The sequence below is a fragment of the Halyomorpha halys genome, unplaced genomic scaffold (assembly GCF_000696795.3).
Source record: "Halyomorpha halys isolate HHAL.00 unplaced genomic scaffold, Hhal_1.1 Scaffold387.1, whole genome shotgun sequence".
Classification (NCBI taxonomy): Eukaryota; Metazoa; Arthropoda; class Insecta; order Hemiptera; family Pentatomidae; genus Halyomorpha; species Halyomorpha halys.
In genome coordinates this window covers 318,906-328,401 of record NW_027108721.1, presented here as the reverse complement: position 1 = coordinate 328,401, position 9,496 = coordinate 318,906, and the positions used below count along the sequence as shown (strand labels likewise).

General features: G+C 31.0%; 1 protein-coding gene across 2 annotated transcripts in view; it reads left to right on the top strand.

Moving 5' to 3' along the window:
- The window catches only part of LOC106682067 (pseudouridylate synthase RPUSD2), a 684,854-nt gene that overhangs the window by 641,391 nt on the left and 33,967 nt on the right, over positions 1-9,496 (top strand). The window lies entirely within an intron of this gene.

Here is a 9,496-nt window from a genome sequence, read left to right as displayed (position 1 = left end):
AAATGCACAATAATACCGTTCGTTATATTTTGTACACTGTAATAATGTAATCGTATATATTAATATTAAAACAATGTGATCGATAAAAAATTGATATATTACATTTTTTATTACATAAGCAATATGAAAACAAATTTAAAATTTTGACGGGTATTTCAGAAGGTATATACTCAGAAAACAGAACGGGATTATAAACTGTTATGTATAATTGAAAAGAATAAAGAAAAGAATAAATATTAAAAATTGAATATGAAAGCTTAATTCTTTGAGGGTGTTGGATAACACAGTGGTAAGGCGCCAACTACTAACTCCAAGTACCAGAGTTCTAATCCGGCTGTGGCTCATAATTATTTATTATTTTCCTGTAGGAGTGAGTCTACCCTTGAGTTCTGGAGCCCTTCAGACCCTTAATTAGAGAACAATCTGGTGATTGAGCATGATTTTGAAAGATTCACCCCTTCTATAACAGTACTGACAAATTACTGAACTTGTGACCCTTCATGAGCTGTAGCTATCACATTATTATTATTTCTCAGTAAAAAAATAACTCAGTTTAAAGAATATCGTAACTTCTACGCAGAATAAGATTAAGTTCTGAACACAACGTTGGTATTTTTTTTTTTATTGCCTCCTGATAATATAGTGTATCCTCTTGGATCCGATGAAGCCAGAGGACACTAACCTTCCAATTTTGGAGGAACATGAATTATTAATTATTAAGTTCTGAACACAATGTTGGTATTTTTTTTTTTATTGCCTCCTAATAAATATTAGTTTAGAAAATGTAGTCCTGATTAGGCCCTAAGACAAAACTTCCCGAACGTTTTCCTTGGTTGACATATAATTTGAGTTATGGTATAAATTTTGTCTATCGAAATCTTGGATATTATAATGTTAAGGACAAAATAATATAGGGTATCCTCTTGGATCCGATGAAGCCAGGGGACACTAACTATCCAATTTCGGAGGAACATGAATTATTAAGGAGAAGAGATGCGACCATTCCTGCTTCCACCGCCTTATTTATAATGTAATCAGCCCCCTCAATCCGGAGCTTGTATTGTTTCCGCTCTTCCGCTCCATCTCCTGTCGCCTGATCAGGCTGTGTCGTATTGGAAATTGTAGCACAGTATACAAGCAACTTATCATATCAAGGATCTGGTGGGATTCTATTTTCTTAGATTTTGAGTAAAACTAAGTACTAATTTTTTTCATAACTACAGAGTTCTATTTGAGTAATTTTTATGATCAAGAGCTTTATAATAATGCTTGATACTTGGAACTTATTCCATTTATATTCTGAAAATTTAAGAAAAATAATCTATTTGCAAATTTGTTTTTTAGTTGCTAATACCTGACGAGTTTGGACTTGATTCCCCACACACCGAACTCAAATTATTTTTCAGCATCAGATTTAACATCTTTAAATTAATTTTAGATTATAATACATAAACCTATTTCGAAGGTTTTATGTCGAAATTCTTCATAAGTACATAAATTTCTTTCTTAAAACTGCCAAGCTCAATTTAATGAAAATTCTTTTGTTGTTCATTTACATAGATTAGTTTGTATATTTAATATGTAAACCATAAAAATATTGCTTAAATTAATTCTTGAAATGACATATTTATTCTGCATAACTTTTTCAACAGAATTCATCGATGTTTTTATACTTTTTAGTACACTAGTTTAAATTGAACTTTAAAAACTTAACCATAAAATGAATGTCATTTGGAGTTCAAACGAAATCGAATTATTTTGATATCAGAGTAAAACTCATAAAAAATCAAAATTTATTATATACCTTTAAAATGTTCCTACTTTATTTTTTCGAATACTGTTTAGGGTAGTACTATATTGGAAATCTTACTCAGGTCATTATGTTATGTTAGAGCTGCAGAAATTAATTCCTACTTGGTGGCACCTTCACAACGTTATAAATTAAAAAAAATTAGATAAAATAGATAGATAAAAATAGTAATTCTTAATAAGAGATAAAAGTAAAGTTAATAACAAAAACAATGACAGTTTGAAACAATAAATTGTAGATCGATAACGATTTTTTAAAATGCCTTTCCCAAGGGCAAGTGGTCGGACATGGCGACGGAGCGAAATTACAATATTTTTTTATTTGCAATTTTTAAATCTATTTTAGAGGTAAAATATAGTTTCAATAGTATAACGAAATGAGTGGAATAATTTTTATTTTTTCTAATTACTGGTGCTCTGGTAAGAGATTGAAAATGGACATTTACAATTTTTCAGATAACGACCGATTAGAAAAAAAAAATCTAAATTCTAAGATTTATGTCATCCAAGATTATTTTTGGAGTCGATACTGAAACATCCAAGCAATGAAACTGAAAAGCCTCGTAGTTGAATTGTAATGTAAACTGTAATGAATAAACATTGGCCAAGAATAGGCTGGCTCCGGGACTAAGTGGTCCTCTTTTACTAATTAAACCTGGAATTGGTAAAGTTTGCACCCGCCTCGAGTCAATAAAACTTCTAAAGGAATATAAACAGAAAAAAAAAGACTTCATTTGCGAAATAGCTTTACCGACTTGCTCAATCTCTTGACGTAATGTCACTATAATGCAAGTAAAAGTCCCCTTTGTGAGGCTTAGAAATGTAGACCTCAAGGTAATTATTTTTAAAGCCGCCTTAAAATTATTTTAACTGATGTAAAGGATGAATAAAGGGAAAATATTGTAGATGAAAAGGGAAGGATTATATGTAAAAGACGTACGTATGAATACGGTCCATTGGGCCTCAAGTATGGAAATGAAAGCCAGCCTTCACCAGTCCCATGAAATTTTCATAGCTACCTCTTTACCTTGCTTTTAACAGTAATTCTGTCTCTAAACGAAATAACATTCATTTAGTGCCTTTATTTACTTCATTTTAACATGAATTATATTAAAAGAATTTTTATTTTAAAGCATTGATACCGATTACACAAGCTCTGCCCAGACACGTACATAGTGAAATAAAATTTTCATGTTAATCCAAAAATTTTTTTTTAAATAAATCTTTCTAAAACATTAATCAATTATTAGGAAGAAGATGATCGGAGGTGCGGTCAATAAAGGTATCAAAATAAAACTATTTATTTTTAAGCAACGTTTCGCCCCATATTGCAGGGCTTCTTCAAGGCTACATAAAAAAAGACAAACATTAATGTTCTGTCATTTCTATAATGTTTGTATCTTGTTTTTTTCATTTAGCCCTGACGAAGCCCCGCAAAGTCGCAAGGAGAAACGTCAGTTAACAATAAATAGTTTTATTTTACTACTTTGATACCTTTATTGACCGCCACCGGAACTATCTTCCTCAATCTACTTCTTCAAACTATCTTCTTCCAATATGAAACAAAAAATAGTTAGCAACTATTTATTTTCCGACGTTTCGCCCATTAAATTAGACTTGACTACAACCCGTTTTGTAGAGCTTCACCACGGTAAAAAATATATAAATACAAAATAATATTTCAACATTATAGGATAATAAGATACAAAAAAGTAAATTAAGGTAGGGTTAAAATTGTGTAAATATAAGTGAAAAGAAAATTATATTCAAATGAAAAAAAAAAGAAATGAAAATAGTTATAGTATAAAATAGACAATGATAAGTATATATACATTAAAATGAACAGAAGACGTAATAACACGTATAAATAGAATATGAGATGTGAGAGAAAAAAAAAATTTACGCACAAAAAGACGGAAAATGAAGGAAGTAAGTTTAGATTAAATAAAGGTCGAGAAAGAATAAATAATAATAACAAATAAATGAAGAATAAATCTGGACCACCCACCTGTTTCAGTTGGGGAGATAGAGACTTTCGATATCTTTCAACTTGTGTCAGTGAAGAATTTCTTTGTACTTAATAAAGTTCTTTTGCTTAAAAATCACTTATTTCAAGTTACGTTAGTGCTCACAATGGTTTGAATTATCTCTGCTTTGGCACATTCTTCTGTAAGTCTATTATTGTTCGGCCGTTTATCGTATAGTTTTAATTTGAGATTAATGCATACATTTTTAACACACTATCTCTCGAAAAAAATGTAAAATGTATTTTTCTGTTACACTGCTGACTTTTTTGATTAATAAAATCTATAATGTTTTTAATGAAACATTTAGAATATTCTGTATTATTCCTCAGCTAATGGAAATACATTGTTGATTATAAAATATTTTTCTTTTAAAAGTTCATTGATAAATTGAAGATTAATTTCTTATCTACCATGAGATCCGTTTTGGCTTAGTTCGGATTCCTCTCAAAATCTTTACTACTGTATGAGATGTCCTGAATGCATGACAGTTTTGGTTTAAATAAAGTTTAAAATATAATGTTTGTATTATTTAAAAAAAAAAAAAATAAGAAAGTAGATATGAGTAGAAATTAGGGATGGCCGTGGAGACTTTAAATTATAAAAATGTTTTTAAGTTAAAAGTTTCATGAAAAGGAACCGCCTTTGAAACCTGTTTTTTCTCCGCTGCAGTAGCCATTCCCTTTTTGCCGGAACGGTACCCCTCGATGCCAAAAGACATTTCGTTTTCTCTTTTAACTATCATATATTCTCTCTTTCTATTCCGTCGTCTTTTTAAAAAAAAAAAAAAAATGTTTGGTATATATAAATAATGAACCTAATGAAGCATTAACTAACGTCTGTATAGGTTATTTTTGTATCAATTTCGAAACTATAAATTAATTAAGGTATAAAAATAAATATTTCTTACCTTTTAGAGTTCATTTTAGTTCGAAATCTGTAGAACCAAATTTTAAAAAATCTTTTTTTTAAACCAGTATTAGATAAATTTAAAAGTTATCTAATAAACATCTTTTGTAAATTGTATTTTTATTTTTATATTTCACATCATATTTCTTCAACCTTATGATGTACTGACGATGAATCCACACCAACTACTCCACACTAAATATGGACTATCACCAGTACCGGAGCCGTGTCGATTTCAAGTGCCTCACTTACGATCACTGAAGTATTATTCCATTTTTTTAAAATTCTTTTAAGGCATAAACCGCTTATGGGTCATTATTGCCCTTAATTTTCTTTCGGATGATGAAGGGCAGAATCCTAATTTTAGACCTTTAGGCTGTACCCTCAACCTCACACTCAACTGGATTCTTTTTATGCATTGTATACCTATTGCTAAAAAACATTTTTCAACAGTCTGCTTGTTATCTTGCAAAATGCAATGGAATTCTGCTGGTATACCATATAAAGATTCGAGGGAGTCGTATGCTTGGCAGTCAGTTACAATGTGCTTAAGGATAAGTTTCGTTCCGCAAGTCTGGCATTCAGATGAAGAGTCGCGAGCCCTAAGATAACCGCGGATCAGACGCGTGTGCCTTAATCGAAAGTGTATCGAAATCATCTTCTCTCCGCGCAAATTTCTATTAGATGATATCCAAGGGGAGACGTTACTTCTGATTTCTCCTTCCGTATGGTTTGCCCACATTTGATCCCGTTTCAATTATATTTTCTGTTTTTTTATCGAAAAGTAGTGGTTCAAACTTTGTTTTGAGTTCACATTGGCTTAAATTTAAGAAATGGTTTAAAGGATAAACGGATTATCAATTTCCAATAATTGGTAGGAATGTTGCTATGTACTTAAAGTATAAAAATAGGCCAAGAAAGCAATGGGTAAGTGACGGGTCTCTAGTCATACTTCTTCATTTCTTGTAGTCATTAAAATTATGAGCGTGGAAGGCAGTTCTGAGTACAAATTGAAGGACTCTAGCCCCTCAAGCCGTAATAATATAAGTTATCGATTTAAACGTTGTAGGGACCCAAATTACTGTAATTAAACTGTCCTATATAATATGTTTTCCTCGGCTTTCTTCCGCTTATCACCGCACACCTGTACCCATTGTTGTTTGAAACACTTCCATTCAAGGCGTTAGATTATCATTTGAATATTATTTTAACAGTCAAGATAAGTTGCGCCTTTCTTCAATAAAATGAAAAAAATGTAAAGGCCTATTTTTTAATATTTGCACTATATAAAAAGCATAATCTCTTTTTTTTATAACCTTCTGCCTGGTCATTCGAACCGGCTCCACACAGTGGTGGTGGGAAACTGCCAGTTTGTGTAAAAACCTCTCATGAATTCCTGTTGTTCAAGGTCCTGAATTCAATGGAATGTTTTTTGTATTTTATTTTGATAATATTTTCAGGTTTAACAATATAAATTTCAATTTTTCCTTCATTGAAATTATTTTTCCTATAAATAAAATATCATTCTGATTCATAATAATTAATTTGATTATTGTTCTCCCCTTATTTAGGTTACACCTTCCAAGTAGGCCCTTGACTTCATACGTCAATGAAAATTACGCAAACGTTGCTCTGATATGTACATTTTTGTCGTAAAATAGTCTCATCATTTTTTCAGGTCTATAAAAATTGTGCAAAAACGAATTTTCCAAGTATTAAATTAAATTGGAAGTAGCCAAAGAAATGTTTTGACTTGGCTTAAATAATTTGTATTGGATGGTTTAAAAAAAAATAACAACAAGCAATAAACCCATTTTTGTCTCAGCCCCGAAATACCATTTGTAAGATTAGATCTACGGCTCACAAATATTGTTTGATGGGAGAACCAATTACGGTGACTTCATTCATCAATATTTGAGTTTAAGAAAGCACACTCATCAAGATGATTAGATACATGACATTTCGGAGGGTTTGTCTCACTTTCCTCCACTGTGCGCCGCTGCAGTTCCGAGGTTGCTAAGGTGACGCCTGTTGCTTAGGGACAAAAAACAATCTTCACATTAATATAAATTTTGATAATTAATGATATAAAATAATATTTATGCAATAGCAAAAACATTGAATACTTAAATCCCTCCCCCCAATGAACATTAGATATTTATATTATTTTAAGGGTATTATAAATTCACTAAAAATGTGTACTCCCTTTTAATAATACATATTTTTATCATAATCAATAGAAAAAAAAAAAGAAAAGAAAATTGTAAGTTACGCGATACTTTTGTATCATAGGTTTCTATATAAAATGTATATCGTAAAATTTAAATATTCTTTATTTATTGCTCAACAATTTTTTTTTCATGGTAAGTATAATGCTGGCTGAAAACTGGGTTGTGCAGTGTATGATAGAATTCCACCAGCACTACATCATTCCTTTGTTCCATTTGGCGTGCAGTCCTCAGTGACCGACCACACTTAGGTTTGGGAATTCGATCAATGATGTTTCCCAAATTTTGCTGTACCTTTGAATTAAAATTGAAGCGATGCTTTATAAACATTTATTTTAAACTATCTGAGTCTGTTCTCCCTAAAATGCTTGTTGAAGGACTTTGCTCGGTCCAGGCTCCATGAGATTCTAAAGGATCTCCGCTTTAAAGTCTAGTCTCCATTACTATTTCTGTTAGCTCGCCTCTCCACTGCCTTTTCTTTCAGAAGCCCGTAGGGTGTGGGTCGTATTGAACTAAGTCGGATTAATCTATATTGGCTTTACCGTGTCTGCTGGGGAAGATAAATATTGCTGCACTTCGTCTGCGGGACTTTTCCCTTGAATTCTGATAGCGAATGTTAGCCCTTAGTCACTACTCTTGCTCTCTCAAAAGTTCCACTTTGTTGGTGTTTTTCAAATAACAGTGTTCGAAGCTCTTGTGTATAAGCAGAGGGAGTTTTGCCCTTATTCAATAGCTTCTGAAAAAATAATTTAATATTAATTTAAAGAAAATGGTTACTACCATAATTTAAGTTGTAATGTCTACGTGATAAATAACTGCCAGTGGATTGAAGTCTTTTTTGGCCATTAGTAACGGTTCGCCTTCGAACATTAAACGTATCCAATCCTTTCAATTCTAAAGTATTTCGAGCCATAGTCAATGTTCTGTATTGTGCTGTATTGGGTCATTTTATATGAAATGTCAGTTTTATTATTTCAGAAATTCAAAGTGGGATTAGTGGATTTAAGGTGTTTTCTAAGTTTATTTTTACTGACTATAATGATTTGTTATAAACCCTCTCTTTTTTCATAGTTACTATCATTCCAATTGATTGCACATTGTGTAGTCTGCCATCAAATATAACCATGGAAACATGCGATTATTATTTATTTATCTTTTTTTTTACGAGTTTAAACTTGGACACTCGGAAATTTTATATTTGTCAAAATAAATTTAGACACTAGTGTTATATACAAAGTATATATGCATTATATTTTATTTATATACAAAGTATAAGTGTGTTCATCGACATTTGTGTGTTCAGCGAAAAAATAGACATTTTTTGAACCTATACAACTTCATTTCCCTACTATAAACAACTTGTAGCATATAAAGTAACTGCTTTTGTCGCTTATTCCGTCATAATATTTTAGCTACAGGAAGATAACAATATATTTAAAACGCCAATATTGATTTTTTTTTTTCATAGAGGGCTTCCTATTGCTGCTTTTTATGGTTTTGTAAACCACCTTTTCGAATATTTCGTTGTACTTACCTATCTAAATAATTCTCATTTTGATTGAAATAAAATGCAGTTGTGGTCTAAGCAATTTACTCATAATCTCATATCGTGGATTTGCATCGTCCTTTCCACCGTAGTTGCGATTCATAGCATATTTATGACGTTATACACCGGATTATATACCGAAACTTGTTTGATTCATGCTTCTTCTAAACTCTTCTATTGCAGCTAGATATAAACTAACTTAACATTGTTCAAGATTCCACTATGAAACATTTTACCGCTGCAGAACTTACTAGGAAACCGTATCAGGATATTACTTCTTTTTCATATCCTTACTTTCTCTCTCATCTAGTTATTTCTAGTTTTATGGATGAGGCTAAACCTTATTGTTATCATGAATTTTCATTGTGTTATTTCTTATTTTATTACGTTTCTGTTGCAGTGAAAATGCCATTAAAACAAGGAGGACAAATACGAGGATAAGTTGTTAGGTTCTATCTCGTTGTTATGTTGTTGTTATGCCTTGTAGACTTTATTAAGAAAGTTTGATCGTAGAGTTCATTTAATAAGCTGTTATCCAGTCGAGTAACTTTTGTTCCCACCAACTCCTATAATATTGGTATTATTTTGGGGAATTCGTTTTTGTATGTACACTAACAATTTCTTTTTAATTTTTCAATTAGTTAGCTGTTTTTTATTTTTTGAAAATTCATAAAACTATCCAAATTTTTGTTCTTATGGAATTAAAAATCTCAACTTCTATCGAATTTCTGTAATCCTTGATGATCTCAAAAAAAAATTCGATTCGAAATAGATTATCTAAAATACTGTCATAAAATAGTTGCCTTACGTTGTGAAGAGTGTAAAATTATGCTATGCTTTATTTATTATGTAAGAAAAATTATACTCGCTTTTCTCGGAAAAAACCCAGTTTTCGTTTTTTATTCATCTCTATTGTCCATGAGTGTAATGTGACTATATCCATAATTTATCTAACATATATTAATTAGGCAAACTATATA